This window comes from Mugil cephalus, chromosome 21, assembly GCF_022458985.1.
Source record: "Mugil cephalus isolate CIBA_MC_2020 chromosome 21, CIBA_Mcephalus_1.1, whole genome shotgun sequence".
NCBI classification, from domain to species: Eukaryota; Metazoa; Chordata; class Actinopteri; order Mugiliformes; family Mugilidae; genus Mugil; species Mugil cephalus.
In genome coordinates, this window is record NC_061790.1 from 14825118 (window position 1) to 14843861 (window position 18744).

Genomic DNA, 18744 nt, shown 5'->3' on the forward strand with positions numbered 1-18744 from the left:
TCCCCACAAATATATCACATTGACGAACACACACACTGCCTGTGCAGATAATTATGATGACTACCAATCATTTCAGAACACTTCCTGCTCGACACTTAACAATCATTTACACATACACACACAAACCCTCACCCAGGTTGGATTGATGAAAGCCACAGATAATTACGCAATATTCCAGTGCTGGCATTTACAAACCATAGATTTTAATGTCTTACATTGATTGACAGGAGCTTCATTATATGTTACCTAGTCGGGTGAAAATTGAATCGAATGAGATTAATTTCTTTATCTTGGATTTATAGTGTAACCCAGGCTGCCGTCTGTCTACAAATATAATGCTGAACTATGTGTGTTCATATTCTCTCGTGTGACTCAGTGCAACTTCAGATATTAGAGGATGCTTTATAACACAGTTGGTTGCTGGTTGTCTAAACTGGCCATGATTAATACCAATTCCCTTTATGCTCTGACTCCAGGGATAACTGAACTATTGACCCTGATTTCTGGGCCATTATCTTGCACCTTCTTCCACATCTGTCCAAGTGATCTTTGCACCCCTTTAAGTGTGAAAAGGGCGCTGAAACATATTTTCACATAGTGTCTCTAAGGTATAAAAATGCCGTTCAAGGTGTAAACGATGTAACTACACACAATTATCATGAAGTCGCTGTATCGCTGTAGAGAAAGAACATAGCATTTTCTCTAAGCAGTCTGGCTGGATGTCAAAAGTTGAAGAGATTCAGCATATTAGACAGTGGACATTTACATAGTTCACACAGGAAAGTGTTATTTATGAGTCTGTTAAAAGCACTCACAGCGTGAAACAGAATGTCAGGTCTTGTTAATGGAGTGGGTTTGTCTACAGGAATTGCTTGTTTATACAAACATATGACTATATAGACAAAATGCACTCAATTTAGAAAAAATGCTCCATATACTCCATATAGAAAAATGCAGGGTAAGCGACTTGATAAACACATCAGTTTGAAATTGACAAATGTATGAAGAGTATTTGTACAAGTTGTGCAGAATCTTAAATTCCCTAGGGACGCATTAAACCGACATATGCTGGGTAGTGATGTAAGAGTGAAGTAGAAAACAGATCCATATTTGTGTGACCATAGTGCTTTGAGATATATAATTTAAAGGTATGTCAATTATCATGTAAGGTGACATTTAGGTATTGGTCATTTGTGCGTTAACGAATCAATAAAGTCGTAGGGGTCTGATAACTTATTTATGCAAAGCAGTGGGAACTTAGGATGTTGTTTTTATTTATTCATTTACAGATGTGACATACAGTAAGTGTTTTTCCAAATATTTTACATAAAGTGCTTATGTTTCCAAAGAATATACACAGGGAAGTATAGAAAAATCAGCGAATCAAAGAATCCAGGTTAAAAACAATGTGTGGGCAGCGTTGGCTGCATAAACCCTACAGCACCCCTGCAGCATCTTAACTAAGGATGGGGTGAGTTATTCAGCCCTCCATAATGGGCACATATCGAGCATCCTTATCAACATCCCCAAGGGCCTCCTTCTAACCTTCCATCACCACGCCACTTAAACATCATGTCTGTTGTCTATCTTTAGTGTACGTGACACGTGTACGTGAGAGCTGTTACACAAGCTATTGCATTGGAGGATGTGGAGTGACAAGTGCATACTTAAAGACTATAAAACGTATTTATTATAGTTTTACTGTGAGAACTAGTAGATGCCTCAATTTAATGTCTCCATGTACCACACGCAATAACAGTTAATAATTATGTTGCTTGGTGACCGAAGGATTTCAGAAGTATTAGAGTATGGGTGTTTTTCATATCTAAATGAAGGTCACTTGATCCTGGTTTATAAGATTATACACCCTGGTTTATGAGATTAAACACTCAGTCATATGGAGCCTGAATGTCTCAAAAGATTACAAGAGTTTGATCCAGCTACATGTTTATATTGTCAGCACCAGGTTTATGGTGCTCTCGAATAGTGTTACTGGATTAAGTTCAGAATAGAGAGAGCTATTTTAAATTCTGCTGACAGTGAGAAAAGAGGATGGGCAGAAGTGACAGAGCAGAGGATTTTCCTCTGCAGCTGTGTTTTCTGTATCCTCTATGTTAATGCTTTCATCCTGCCTTCATCCTGTATATGGCCTTTTTTTATTCATTAATATTCAGAACTGGAGTGAGGAGAATTGTTGATGAATGGTGATGATGTACGTGAGCGAAAGGTTATGGTAAAAGATTTTGACGATAGAAAACAAGAATTTCTAAGAACCAAAGGAACCAAATAAAATCTGGAATTATGTAATATTGACAGGTATTTAATACTACTAAAACATTAAATACACATATGGACAATGTGACCCTGGTCTCTATTTGTGTCAGTCAGTGGCCTTTAATAGAAACCCAGCTAGCACAGAGCAGATTGTCTCTTTCTGGATTGGTTGGGTTGAAGTTTTGGTAATCCCTAAGCAGTAAGAAGGTTGTCTGACAAATGTTTAGGAATACTCAGGAATTCATCATGCTCAAATATGGCTTTCTCTTAATACATATCCTAAAAAAGAAAAGATGATCACTTCCTTTTCTCTTGGTATTTTAAGTGCATGAAACCATTAAATCTCTTTTACCACGGTGTCAAAACCACACATTAAACACTCATCTCCGTGAATAGCTCTCTATTAATACCTTCCCATCCAAACTGAAGGATCAGGTCACTTCTAGACATTTTGGTGCCACAGGAAAGACAATATCTGGTACAACTGAAGGGAGTGATCTTTAAGACAATTTTTGGACATTTCTTTTGGTTTAAGTGACATTTTCATCGGTTATTGCAACTGAGTGCAGTAAGTCCATCCAGGAAATCCCTGCAAGCCTGACTTTTTAAACACCCCGGAATTGAATCACTGTTCACTGGTTTTATTTATGACCTACATGCCTGTATTATTTTTTATTATACAACAAGTAGTTCCGAACAAGCAATCTGATTGGTCAATAAGCCATTTAGAACGTGCTCAAATCAGCATTACAGCACGGCTGACTCATCACTATATTGCTCCGCCAAGCCTGTGGCAACATTGTATCCATCTCCATGGCAACACTGTAACTGTCAGAGCTGGAGCAGGAAACAGCTGAAAAATATGCTACAAAATGGATCGGTTTATTGTTAACAGCGTCTTTGTTATGACTTGGGCAGTAAAAATAAGCATTTTTTGCTTATTTATGCATTATTGATTTAGTTCGGTAAAGTCCGAGACCACGTTGAAACATGAACGTCAGCTCAGAGTCCACTCATCTGGGACTAGAAAATCATTTCTGTTGCTAGATCGTTACTAAGGTTCAGATTATTTGTGGAGTGGTGAACTGGGTTCCTTTACACATAGGAGTGTACTGATGTGACTGATTGTGTTCCAGTTATTAGTCAGACCCCATTTATTTCCATGGAAACGGGAAGCACACTCACAAAAAACTTTAAATTTTGAGAGCAAAATGTCCATCAACATGAATATATATTTAATTATACGCTTTATTTTGTTGGTAATTGTTGTATAATCACAATATTACCCTCGAGTGTGTGCTTAAATTTAAATACGGTGATGCTTGCTGACCACATCACCGTCGTGCTCAAATGACGTTAAAGCACACCATCTTGGGAAATATTGCTGAAACAACTCAGGTATCCATTGAAATTTTTAATAAAAAGGGAACCAGAAAGCAAATTCAAATTGAAACAGTGGACATGCCAATTATCTGTGTACTACAGTTCTATCTATCCTTATACAGTATCTATCTACAACATGAACAAATACCAATTTTGTGTATTTATGTTGTTTTAAGTTATTAATTAAACTCGCGTGTTTTTAAAAACTTTCTTTTTTCCATCTGATATTCACTCTTACTCCACTAGAAAGTTTACAGTCCATTTATGTTGGGCTTCCTTAGCTCAACATTCTCTGCATTATAGAGGACCATGTCTTTGGTACAGTGTCTTAAATCTCTGAAAGCATCCTCTCCGCTGGCATCTTCAAAACCCAAATAAAAAAATATTTAATCAGTCAACTTTAATGTGGTATTTTTCTGTTTGGCATGGCCATTTCTTGTAATTTAGTTGTATAATGCCAGTATAAATGAAACAGTCATACAATGAAAACTCAAAATAGTGTCGGGGTTTCCATGTGGTTAATGCAGTTTTATCAGCTATGGCCACACGCTCACTTTCCCCTGCGGTTCCAGGCTGCTGATCCATGGGTAACAGCTGTGTGGGCACATGGCATGATCATTGATCCAAGGGCATGGATGGCACTGCGTGGGAGGTCGTTGTAGTTTGTTGTCGTGTTGTAGTGTCGCATTGCGTGCGCACTGTCGTGTCTGCTGCTTGTAGCATACAGTATTTGATCTCAAATATGTAATCCTGCTCAGTAACCCTTATTTGTATAAACTATATTACCAGTCATCTGATTGCTTTTATACAAGTTGCTTTTATGTAGCGCGTTTATAGACACTTCTACCCATTCACTCACACATTGACACATCAGTGCCAAGCAATGGGAGCAACTGGGGGGTTCAGTGTCTTGCTCATGTGGCACATGCTCAAATGCCCTTCTGGTTCGTAGTCAACCCGCTCTACCGTCCTGAGCCACAGCCACTCTTTGTTTTGCAGTTGGCACGCAGTTGGCTGTAACACCATCTCTGGCTGTACTTGGACCTGGGTGAGCATGAGATTGTTGGAGACTTTTAAGAGCAGTCTGGTGTTTCTCTACTTTTGAGTGACATTCCAGTGCCTTCACACCCAGGCTGCTGAGTTTTAGTATCCTCTCGCACAATGTACAGTACGCCTCAAAAGCATTGTTCAGCACACGTTTCAGCCAAACAACTAAATCATGTCGTTCAAGCCAGCAATCATTAAACTTAATTAATGGGCAATTTGATCATTGCCCAAATTGACAACGAGGTTCATCTGACAGAAGAAGTATCAGAAACAGTCAACAGTTTGGACACACCTTCTCATTGAACTGAATGACAGGGTGAGTCCAGACTTTTGACTGGTAGTGTATATTTATAATGAACTCTACCTGTGAATTTGTCAGTATACATGCTTAGACTTAGACCTTGACTTAGACAGACTTTAATTACTCTGTCACCGTAGCTTTGTTGCATATAAAAGTAAACACACGAAAGATAAAATAAAATGAGATTAGATTAAAGTGAAATAAAAATAAAAAGTGTAATCAAAAAATTTACAGATGACTTAAATTTACCCATGACTATCTGTTATCCTATCTTCCATTTACCTTTCAGGATTGCACAAACATCAGTGAGGCAGTTTAGATACATATTACCACTTTCTATGCACAATACCTCTTCATTACGAAAACATTCTGGATGAGACCGAGACAGAAACTGATTAACATCAGCTAAAACATAGAGGTGTTTTTTTACATTTTAGGACAAATATAGAATTTCCTTTGATTGCACAACTAATTGCGCCTTGTACTCTGACTACACGTTTGTACATAGTACTTGTATTTATTTATTTTCTATACTTAAAGTAAATTTATTTCCTTTATTTTAGTTTAGTTATTAATTTCAGTTTTGTGAAGGGAACTTGCAAAGTAAGGATTTCGTTGCTCAGTGTAACCTTTACTGTGTACATGAATCTAAAATATGGAATCTGATTGCAGGGTCTTCACTATGTCATTCTTTTAAGTCTAGGTTTTCTTTTGTTAAACCTATTAAAATAGCGACAACTACATGGCTGGAATTGTTAAAAGTTTCACGCTGTCATGGTCAAAATGAAACTCTTGTATTTATACTTGCATAACCCAAACCACGTCAAAAACACATTACAATTACTGTTCTTTGAATAGAGCATGTGTCGGCTTAAATAACTAGAGCCCTCTACGTGCTGCTGTGGGCATGGCAAACAAACCTGCAGAATTGCTTTGACGAATGTTCATACCCTTAATTCATCTTACTCCTAAAAACACACACACTTAAGAAAAGAAAAAGAAAAGGAAATACGCTCATGCCCATTTGTTTATTAGTACTTTGTGAAGCGTTAATAGGAACAGAAGATGTAGAATAGAGGAAAGGGCGAAGAAAAATGAATCAGGCCGCGAACCAAAGCCTGTCGGTCTATACCAGAAGAGTGTATAAAAATAGTCTCATGTATTGTGCTTGTCACACATTGGCTGTCAGAACACGGGGCCAGTATTACATAGCACAGGGGTGAATAGGGTGATAACGAGTGCTCATTACCACATATTTCTTTTCTCTGTATTGTTACTGTTGGATAACGTCGAGGCCCAGTTTCCAAAGATCATAAGGTCTGTAAATAGGTTCACATGTATGAATAGTGTTGAGTCCTGCAGTAACGTCATTCTTTATACCTTGTGTACAGTTGCAGTTGAATGCCTCATTGGTCTGCCCATGCGACTTAGCTACATCGCCATTCAGTCAATAAAATAAACAGTGAAACCTGTCCAAATATGGAATTTCAAGGAAGTCCGCCATGTTTGTTGTGCTTGATACCAATATATTTCTGATTGACCATTTGGAAGTACAACACTCTTTCACTATGTCTTCTTTTCAGTCCCTCTAGTGTTACAGCAGTGTGTGCTCTCTCTCTGACCCATTTAGACACACATGTATTTAAATTGATCTCTTCCAAAGAGACAACAGCGTCCATGAGAAAATACAATTTTCTCACCTTGTCAAGTACACATGAAAAAACAGCATTTCTGAGGACAGGGAGGTTAGAGCAATTAAATGTTTCCACACAAGTACTGCTTGTGACAAGTGTTTCATTTGCCACGTTGTCTTTGTAAGTATGATGATGCGCAACACTCTCTGCTAAAACTTCAAGGGCAGAAAAAAAAAGCTTTTAAACAAAACCTCAGTTCAATAATGCAGGTTCCTTAACGTATTGAAGTCACTCTTCGTGGAGTAAAAGTCGCTGTAGGAATAATAAATGAAAAGAATCCTTAATAAGGATCATTTATTATTCAGTGATCTGTCATCTCAAACAAAGGCTGGAAAACAGTATGAGTGTGCATAGTATGAGGGTGTCATGAATAAATGGCATGAAGATGCTACTCAAATAGTACTCTGTGCATGAGATCATATTTAATGTGACACTATGTGTCTTTCGGGATAGTCGAAGAAAGACAAGATCCTGTTTTCTTTCCACTTGAAAATATGAAATGGACATGAGAGGTTAATTTAAAGCTTTGTTTAATAGCAATAAATAACATAGTAGGAAGACTTCTACCTATTTCGGTTATACAAATTTTTGTCTTTTTCTTTCTTTCCTCCACAAATTTAAGATGTTTATGTATGAGGATTATTTTTATAACCTTTATCAAAGTCACTATGCTGTAACTATGAATAGTTTGTCCTTGTATTATTTCCTCAGTTAACTGTCTAATCCAAAAAGAGTCCAAAACAATGACAAATGTTCATTTCTTAGAGAGTAATGTAGCTGCTTTAAGTGTCCTCATTTGAGAAGTTGAAAAGAAGAGTAATTTGGTAATTTCTTTAATGGAAAATCGTGAAAAATCCAAATGATTATTGCTGCATAATTATTAAATAATTAGTGTTCCATCTCTAGACTGAACTACAGCGTATGATGATCAGTCATGAAAACATTGCAAGTCATAGTGTCGCCACTAGGGCGCAGGCTTGTTCATCTCAAAAAGTCCCTTTTCTCAGCCCGTAACCACGCACAATGTTATGATACTACTGATTCCAGAGATAATACACGCTGGGTCAGAATGTGCTTTCTTGTAGCCTGCTCTTTCATTCACACATCTCAATCTGACATAAGGATAAATATTAAGGGAAATTCTATACAGATTGGATGAAAACCTAGATAATCTGATAAACTGGGAATGTGATTGTTAATACAGACCACACTTGGTGCACTTTCAGTACACAGCATGTAACCACATCCTCGTTTTATATGATAATTATTATGAATAAAAACCAGGGTAATCTTAAGAACAGGGAGCAGTATTCTCCCTTTTTGATTTTTTCCTCCAAAATTTGTGTATAATTTCTCACATCATAATCAGTTTTGTTGGCCTGGCGTCATGTCAAAAATCCCACAGTCTATTAAGTAAACCACAACAACCTTATTTCTGCTGCTGTCGTGGCAATGTAAATAATCCCTTTGTGAAATTTATTGAAGTCAGCATTCTGTGACCACTAATGCAGATGCAGTTTCAATATTTATTTTTCTCATAAATAATCATGCTCATTCTCTTGCAAAGCTGAATGTTCAGAAGAGTCGTGATAAATGTAGTTTCCATGTGAAAGCGTTAAAACAACTTCGATGGGAGCAGTGTTTTAACAGGGCAAGTGAATTTTGGCACCACCAAAGCCACTTTCCTGTATTTCTTTTTCAGATGGGTATATGCAACTCAGCTTAATCAAGGCTGCTGTGCACAAAGGGGGTATTTGTTTAATCATTTTGGCTCTGACTGAGGTATGCACAGACAACTTGAACTCATAGCCGGTACTGGACATGTCTGTGTGTGTGTGAACATGTGTGTTTTCCTTCAGTGCAGATGACAGTTTTTTTTTCTTCCTGTTTATGTCTTGCTTTATTTTGACTTTGATTTGATGTCCTTGTGTGGACAGCTCACCAAAGTGATCGGGAGCAACAGGCTGTAAAAGATTAAATAGAGGTGAAAGAGAAAATAAAATCTACACAACATTTTAACAGTCTTAAGTTTAGCACTTTAAGCAAAGTAGCATTCACTTTGCAGTTGTTTGAAGTGTGTCCTTAAGCCATTGATCCCTGATCCTATTTCACCTGCTTGGGAGTTGGCTGTTTGATCAGGTGATGGCGCAGGCTGCATTTCAGAGGCACCATGTTGGCCCTGCAGCCTTTCATTTTGAAACGGTTATTTATCTTATTTGCAGCACCACCCCCCACTAAAGTCTAAACTGTCAAAAGTACAGTTTTATAATGATCTGCAGCTTAAAATGCCTACTCACTACCTGAGGCTCTGACAGGATGCTGTCAGCGCAGTGTCCACTTTTACTGTACTCTGCCAGCCTTTGAATGAAAAAAAAAGAGACCTAGCCAGGAACCTGATCCCTGTTGACACAGTGTGTAAATGACAGTATTCCATAAACACAGAGGCGGTGGGCCTCCTCTGGGGATTTGTACGAGCCTGCAGCTCCTGTGTACAGTTTAAATAGCTTGTAGATGATTAGAAGGATCAAATGGCCGAGGGATAAAACCACAAAGGGGTGCTCGGCTTCGTGTAAAAACATTAAGGTGCTCATTACGATTACTTACGACCTGTTGACTCACTGAAATTGCTGTGAAATTGGCCATACTGTTGAGGAATGCTGTGCCCAGACAGACAGTAATTGCATTTCCTGTTAGTCTCTGACTTCTCCCCTCTCCTCCTCGCTGTCGGTATGTGTGCATGTGTGACTGAACACCTGAACTCCTCTTTCAGCTCTTTCAGACCTGTGTAGAGACAGTAAGAAGAGCTAACGCTATATTGTCCACATTACACTCACATATTAGGTGAAAAACCTTCAGAGTATGTTTTCCATTAAGAGTTTATCGCCGTCATGAAAACAGCTTTGCTCAGACCTCACAAACTGACCAGAGGTCTAGCTCGACTTCACAGGATTTTCTGATGCCATTGATTGTTAGAGGAGCATTCGCCTCAAAGGCCTCATTTGAGTCTGTAAGTGTATGTGCGCGTATGGCACTTATAAAAAGCTCCTGCTGATGGGAAAGGCAACTCCAGAAAATGGTTGACTGCATACAGGCCTTCTAATAGAACTAAGCTGAGGGAACAAGCGCACTCCTCCATGTCCTGTCTGATAAAACCGGGGTTTGGACATATGCCATCACTAGAGCCTTGGCAGGATGCAATGACTCGCTGAGGTTTGAAACCCCATTAAAAATTGTCACTTTATTTTAAGCAGCTGCCACACTTGCGAGTCCCACATCCTTCTGGAAAACGAATCAGAATCCCAGAGCCGGCTGGGGATTTGCCAAACGACATTCATACTGTGTTTGTCTGAGCCGTTAAAGTTTGTTGCCTCTAGATGACTTAACGGTAATGAAGGCATTTTATTTTCTTGTCAGCTGAATTAAAGGCGTCAGTCCGGTGTGTTTTGTCGTGAGACGCTGGGAGTATTATTTATGAACCTTTCCCTGCATATCCAACCAAACCATGATGATTGTGTGTGGGCCAACCCATAATCCCAGCTAGATTTAGTGAATTTGCTATAGCTAGACACTTCATAGTGTGAACTGCCAATTCCTTACTATAAGTCTCCACTGTCAGCTCATAACTGCGATTCCGTTGCTCAATGAAAGACTCATCAGTGTTTCCTTGTTATGCGTCTGCCCGCAGAGGAGTTTCAGTTTATGTTTTTTCTGGACATATTGATTATACGTCAAAGATCGACAGAAATAGGATGATTCAAGTAGTTAGTCTGATTTTATATTACTTTTTTTGTTCCTAATTTCCTCTACATTTATGTATGATTAACACATATCATGCTTTATGTATATACCTTAATTTGTCCCTGAGTTGTGCATACATTCTTTTGTGATACAGAGCATCAGTGGGTCTCCCAGGACACTGAAAATACTATGTTGCCTCCACTCGTTATGCAATAGGAGTTTGCAATTCTTAATTCTCAAAGAACAATGACGGTTTTGGGAAATGCCCTTGCCTTGTTACGGAAAAATAGACTTTTGTGTTAACATTCGGGAGAGTTCTTTCTTCATCCTCCTTAATGTTGTCTTTAGTATCAACTTTTTTGACTGCCAAAACAATCTTATGATTACCACTTACATTTCTTGTAATTCTGGCGAGTGCTCAGGGTGAACCACAAGAAACGTTTTTCCAAAACCATCTGCCACAACGAGCTGAAAGATACTAAAATTAATGAAATCTTTGTGTAGTAATTGTATTCATTTCTAAAAATATTGATGATCTCCCTTAAGACCCTATTTAAGCGGGGGGAAAAAAAAGGGAAATAAATGACCACGTCCTTCAGAATTGTTACTGTATGGTGTCTGTTTTCCAGTGCTGGCTGTCTGTTCTATATCTTTTTATTTCTGTCCCTGTCTGGTTCTCTTTTACACACAAAGTCACACAAACACACACCCTCTCCATGTATGTAGAACGGGTTTGTCTCGCTTTCTGGACATCAAACTGGCAATTTAGTCCTTATAGCATGCAGATGGTTGGTGTCACTCCAAGGTAAACCTCAGCTCTGCCAGATAGAGTGCACAGTACCTGCCAGCAGCCTCCGCTCCACCATGGTCTAGTAGCTTCCACCAACCTTGTGCTTCATAGTGGGTGTCTGCCTAGCAAATCCATATACACAGTCTAGTTCCTGTTGTGCTTCTGTCCTCAAATGGCTAGAGATGAGTATAAACAAGCCCTGAAACCCAGCTGTTTATTGTTCCAGGTATATGAAGTCAAGGCCTCGCGATGGGGCGAAAATACGACCGTTTATTTTAGATCCATTTTTGAAGTGTGCCTGGAGACACACGGAACAGGATGAATAACACATTTAGGAGGAAAGAAAAGACAAAAAGCAAAATAATCAACACTGGAGCAGAAAGATGGAACGGGCGTACCGAGGATTTCTGTTAGAATTTTAGCAATAGCAGCGTAGAATTGCCAGACCAAAAAAGTCACTAGAAACTCTCAATGCTTCATAAAATATATATATATATATTTTAGAACTGGAAGAAATGGGGGGGAAGAAAGGCGAAACGGTTTTGTTTGTGTCTATGAAAGTTAAAATGTTTTGCTAGGCTGAGTGCCAGCATGGAGGACGGCCTGCTGTAGTTCCCCTCTTCTGGTGGGCTATGAAGCAGAGGTCAGCTAAGTCTGCTGAAATCAAATCCAGTGTCTCCCACCCGCAATAACAATGTGGCAGAATGGCCCAAGGGTAATGACATGATTATGTTGTTGTGTTCTGGCCTAAATCTAACGAGAAGTTTGAGTCCTGCCCTTGCTGTCTCTTTGGATTACATAGACATGCAAAGCCTGTCTAAGCAAAAAGCCAGGTGCCTTATCCTATCGCCTTGTGTGGCACAGAAACAGCAGAATTAGCAGAACTTTGGCTAATGTTAGTCTGGCGCACTAAATGAGATCTCTTATCCTCTTTCATGCTTGAAACCTGTTCGACATCTCTGTCAAACAGTCCTACAGTGTCCAGACCTGATGACGAAAACAGACACACTGTGATAGCAAAATGCCGTTTTAAATTATATTATTCCGCCATAACTTTAAAGCACCAATTCCTGACGTAAAGTTAGGCTTAGAAAGGAAAACAAACTCCTTTTTAGAGTTAATAAGTCATCTGTTTGGTGCAACATGTAATGTAACTCCACACTGAAAGGCTTCTTGGTTGCCAACGGGAGATGTATGGTAATGGGGCCTACACACAATAGTTGGTATAAAAGCTGTTTGAAATGTTACACTGTTACAAGATCCTGCTTAATCAGAATGAGCCATGGTTTTCAGATGGTATTTAGATATCTAATGCTAACAAATGCGGCTTTGCTATTATAGAAACCTGCTCTTGCTGTTATTTCAGCAGCCATGTCTGTTTCTTTCTAGTGGTTAGAGAAGCTTAGACAGTTTCCCAAGGCATGGACTAAGCATGTTTTGGTATGCACATTCTCTTCTTAGCGTGTAATTGGTGTATTATTGCCATGAAATATTGGTATGCAAAGTCCATACATTCAGGATTTGACATGGAAACAGTTTGAAGTGCCAGTGTTAAGATAACCACCAGCGACTGCTATCACCGAGCTGATTTAGTCAATCTCAAACCACTTAGATGTAAACACGGCCTCTTAACCGTTGAGATTAGATCTACACTCAGCGGTTTTGTCGCTATTTGTTCTTTTTCCCGATTTTTTTTTTCTTCGACCTCGCACACCTCTCAGGTCCACATCGAGGAATGCATTTCTTCAGTCATGCCCCTGCACTCCTGACAAGCAGCGACTGCATGAGAGGACAGTTTGTCCTGCGGAGCTATGCAGGCTGCAGGGGCCCATGTTTGGCTTGGATGCCAATGAATAACATTGTATGGAGAGAGGAAATTAAAAATGCAGGGTTGTAATTTACTGGAGAGTGGAACTGATTTAAAAGCCCCCTTTTTTTCTTCTCGCCGCTTTGCTTGAAGTTTTCCAAATATGCCGCAGCTGAGTGTGAACTGAGCTTCCTTGTACTGGCAATAGCGAGCCATGCAAAGCTGCCAGTTTCATCTACTTTACCCTCTCTTCCCATTACTTCTTGGCAAAGATGGGACCCTGCTAAGGTAGGCCTTCATGAAATCCAAATGCTAGACATGCCTTACTGATTTCACATCTCGAGTAAAATGCAGCTTTAAGCTATCGCAAGAAATTGAACGGTATTTCCCCCTGTAGTAACACTATGTGTGTACTGTTAGCCCTGCCAGAGAATTGACTGATATCATGAGCAGCATTCTAAGATCATTGCTCTCACAGTGGGAATGTTTCGCTTGCTTGTGGTTGCTGTGGGTGGCTCCCTGGTGTGCCACAGGTAACAACAGATTAATAGTGTAACAAATCCAACTTTACAAGGCAGATAAATTTCCATGAAATTGAAACGCCTTCCCTGTGTCTCTCTATTTAAGCCTCTGGATCAGACCGCTAAAAGCGTTTTTTCCTCTTTGCTATCTCCGTGTCCTGATAGAATATCTAACCCTGACTAATGACAGAATGAATTGCATATTAGGACAGAGCACCTCACCCTGGCTAGCTGCTGAGTTAAAGGAAACTGCACTTGGATTTTTTTTACAGCTTTCTCTCTTTATAAACCTCAAATTTGCTGCTGGGTAACTCAACCACTTCCTCCCTTCCTGTGAGATCAGGCAGTTAAGCAGGGTGAAGCCAAGCAGCTCAGGGGCTGCTGTGGCTTGCAAACAGCTGGCACAGTATTCACTATACCTTTGGCACCTGTGGGTGGGCGTCAACACGGCTGGCTAAACAAACAAGACCCTTATCCAGCTCTTACTGCGGTCGTGGACAGAGAATAAAGTCAGAGTGCCACCTGCAGCAGAGGAGGCCAAGTAGCAAGACTTTTATGTTTGTTTTTCCTTAAACTGTGCTATAGGACAAAACTTGATCTTATTGTTATCGACTATATAATCGTCCCCTTGTTTTGTTAGCACTCAAATGTGGCATTTTTTTAGTTGATTTAAATCCTGCTACTCTCCTGCAGATGGCGATGTTGTCTTGACTTGAGATTACTGTGTATTCTGGCAAAGCCCGAGCCACTATGTGTGAGGCCTTTTTCCTAATTGGTGACTTTTAACAAGCATATGTAAATGTCTTTCCCTGTCTCCATCTCCCATTCCCCGTTGGCCTCATTCCTGAAATCAAAGACTTTGTCACATGACGTTGAAAATGAAGTGCAGCGTAGGGAGGAGGTGACACATTGGGGAGTGGGGAGTTATGGGCTGAGGTGTGGCTAACTTTCATAGCCCGTACGCCCACGGGATCGTCTGGTGGAACATCAGCTCTAAGGACAGAGAGGTAAACTAGATGGATGAAGTGTCAACTGGCCTGTTTGCCTAAAACAAACACAAACTGGACATGTGCCACTGTGATGGTAACGTGGAAGACTTTATGGCTGCAGGGGCGCACACCATTACCACTGGCAGAATTTTCCTAAAACAAGACAAGAAAGCCATAGGCCAGCGAGACAGAAATAAAAGGAGCGAGGAGAGAAGGTCCCTCCAGAGAGGATTGAAACTTTCCACAGCTTTGCCGTGTTTATGTGGGGCTGACAGGGCCTTATGCTGAGGAAAAGATGCTGGAGAAATCTGTCATATTACTAAGGTTCCCTTTCTTTAATCTCATCACCGACTGCCCTTACTTTTCTCTGTCTGTCTCCTTTCCCTCTCGCCGTCTCTCTTTCTCTGTCCCTTCTTTGCCTCCTCCATTCCCTCTATTCTCACACCCTAGATGTGGTGATGTGTGTCCAGGAAAAGAAGGCATTAAAAGTCCTAGAGGGCAGGCCTGGGAAACAGCCAGATTTCCCGTTACACTACCCTCCCACACTTTGTCTACCTCCCCCATGATGACACAGCCTTTTCTTTTCCTTGACGGGAGCCCAGAACAATAGTGGACAAAGCTGAATCACAGACATATTTGCTAGAGCAATAGTTTTTAGACTAGACCCCAATTTCATGCTTACTAAAATACATCAGTAAGCACCAATAGTCGTGCCATTTGTTTTTGTTTTTGTCATGGAAACACGGCTTCATTACAGTTCCGACAACATTCTGTTGAAAATATTCAGTTTACATTAAAAGGTCACACTAAACACAAGCAAACTCTTCTGAAGCTTTCCTACAATGGTCATAGTGTAGCCTATGTCACCATCGCCTCATCTCCATCAGCACACAGACGTTTACTTTTCAGCCCTGCCTCCGTCTCCGGTATGACAGGCACTCTTGGGACTTTTGTATATGATAAACTATGTGATAGGTAACCCCCACTGACCTCCCCCTCCACCTTTTCCTCTCTCTCTCGCCTCTTCAGTTCCACCTTATTTCTTTCCTCCTTAATAAATCCCCCTCTCGGATTTCTCCCTCTGCCCCTTACGTGTCGCCCCCCGGCCTCAGCCCCAGCTGCTGGCCCTCCGCCTGCCGTCGAGGCTGCGAGTGCCCAGCGACGCTGTGTGATCCCGAGGATGAGGAACCGATGGAGTACGGTGGGGCGGGGGGGGGGCTGTGAAGAGGAGGGCGTCCAGAGCCTCAATGAGCTGTGCGGCCGCAGGAGAAACCACAGAACCACAGCGTATGTTTGTGTGTGGGGCCGTGTGCGTTGGTGTGAACCCTGATCCCATGGGTCAACACGCTAGGTCCTGCAGGACCAGTACTGGCAGAGAATACAGTTAAAAACAATCACACGCATATGCACGCTTGCATTGCGTGTTTGTGTCTGTTCAACAGATCACAGGCACAAGACTGAGCAGCGCTGGTTCACTGCAGTTGGAAGTGTATTGTGTCCAGCCAGTCTGTAGAGCGAACCATTAGTTGGAAGTCGCCGGCATAAAGAGATTCCCTTGTCTAATAATGAGGTTTGCTAAGTAAGGGCAAATAGCACCACTGATTCACATTGCGGTAAAGTTTGACCACTAAGCCGAACACTAGAGAGTCAAGTGTGAAATCAAAGTTGAAAGTTGAAAACTTTATTTTTAATGAATTGTGCAGACTCACTGGTTTAAGCCCACAGAGCTTTGAATTCAGTTGAATGGTTGCATGCCTGAAAATGCATTAAGATGCACTGCTAACATAATTCAGAATCCAAATTGACTCGTTTAAAATTGCATATGTTAAAAGATGTGCTTTAAAATGCATTATTTAAAAAAACATAAAAGAGGTCAATGGTGCGGTGTGCTTTCTGATACATCTCTTTAAATTATGTAAAGAAAACCAGGTAAATTTATTTTGTTCAGAGGAGATCACACACTGCTGAAACGTGCTGAAACGTGCTGAGACGTGCGTGTCAACTCGTACTGTTTAAGGTGGCATATTTCAAATCACAGTTCAAATCACAGTTGTTTTTTTTCATGCATTGAAATCATCTCCATGAGCTCCAGCAGTATCCCATTTTAGTCGCTGTGCTTGGCAGAGATGTGGAGTTTTGTCAGAAACCATCTAATAGGCAACAGATTTTAGATTCCATGCAGCCTTCCATAACAACTTAACCATGTTAGCTAAAGGTTTTGCCTGCTGAGGAGCGAGGTGACAATGTGAGTATCTTCTTTCAGTTTGTTTCACCAACTGGTGTGTCAGCATGTGGGTCTGTGTTTGATGTGATGCAAGAAGGTTCATGCCGTAAACCAGAAATTTGCGAAGAAACAACAAACAATTAAGTGTAATCTGCGGATTAATCAGTGGAAATAATTCTCAGCTGCAGCTCCTAGCTGAGGAGAGTTGAGATTTTAATGTTGGATTACGTGATTAGCAGTGGCTTCGCGTGCCACGTAATGACAGCTTGACACAAAGCAAATGGGGATCTCGCTGCCTCGTATGAGGTTTACAAACTCCCTGCACAATGAATGGTTCATGATGGTTTGACAGTAACAATCTCGGAGGCAGACGCAGTCTCTCTCTTCTCTTGTGTCAACACCCCTGATGTGGAGGTGGTGGTGGAGAGTTAGCTGTGGTGGTTTGACCTGTCGTTGTATTACTCCTGACAGGTCTTAACAGGATTAGAACCCTGGGCCGCACTGACAGAACAACAGAGAGAAAGTGAAAGAAATCGGGAGGTTGTGGCTGTCATAATACACGTGTGTGCGTGTAGTGGACTGGATTAAAGTCTGACACATGGAAGGCCTCTTAGGGCATCGCATGTATATGTGCAAAAGTGTGTGTGTGTGTACATACATGCTCCAGAATGTGGTGCACATCACCTCCCACCCCTCTTCACACAGTTACACGCTGTTTGTTTTTACAGTTGCATTGTGGGACACCATTGCCGAGCGGCCCCTTCTCCCAACTGTCAAACAAGATTATTGGGGTTGCCCCCTTCTCTCCTCACTATTGGAGACTACTATAGCTTTGTCAGAGACTCACAAACGTACCAAGAAACACAGACTTGCACGCACAGAAAAAGCAAACCCAGGCAAAATTTTTTCCCTAACTCCACGGCTTTGCACCACGGCAGAAATAGAGACATGAAGCCATAACAAATGAAAGTCTTTTAACACAAAGGGTCTACTATTTTGAGTACAAACATACCCAAGAAAGACTGTTTCCTTTCTTCAATGACCGAAACAAAGACTTTTAAAAATGTCTCTTTATGGTTTCGAGTTGCACAGAGAAATTGGATTGGGGTTCAAAGTCAGCTCACTGAAGGTCTTCCCAGTACAAAATGAACCGCGAAGTTTGAGAAATATCATGTAGCCTGAGGTAAGAAAACATACTAGCCTTAGAGTGGTTACTGGAGTACAAACCGTTCAAGTAGGAGGAATATTGTTGGTATATAGTATCAGAGAGTTATAATCTTGGCTGATACCTTAAAGGGGAAACGAAGCACTCGGTCAAGTAAACAGCATCTGACAGATGGAGTTCTGCTCTTATCAAAAATATGTAACACACATGACAGTTGTTAGTATATAAGGAGAAAATACTGCCGCTGATAAATGTTTTTTAGCATGGTTGGCGCCATCTTGCTGTACTGCGGCCTGTGACGTCAATGAGTTGGTTGGCTCGGCGATTCTGACAGCGGTAGACAGTGACAGACAGAAGAGAGAGCTAGGCAAAGATATACAGCGTAAGAAAGATGGTTTTATTCGGATAGCGACAGAGACATTTAGTGAAAAACTTTTGCATATGCTATTACATTGCTCCTGGATGTAAAAATATGCATGTTGATGCAAAATAATTTTACATGATTAAAGCCAGGGCAAAAACAGAGAACAGTCCTGATGCTCTGGCCAGCGGCACCGAAGAGAAAGAGCCCTTCAATAGCACCGATGCCCGGGTGAGCAATGAGCGTTTTTGGAGAAGTCTAAATCATCATTGAGTCAGACAAGCTGGTTGTTCGCAACAGACTAAAGTCTGAAGTTGTTCCGTCTGTTTTCTATTTCGCCGCCTATAACTTGTCCTACCGACAGGCATCAGTCCACCACAGGGACAGGAAGTTAAATCATGCTAGCAGCCAGACAGTGAATGAATAGGTAACGCATCAGCCAACAAACGC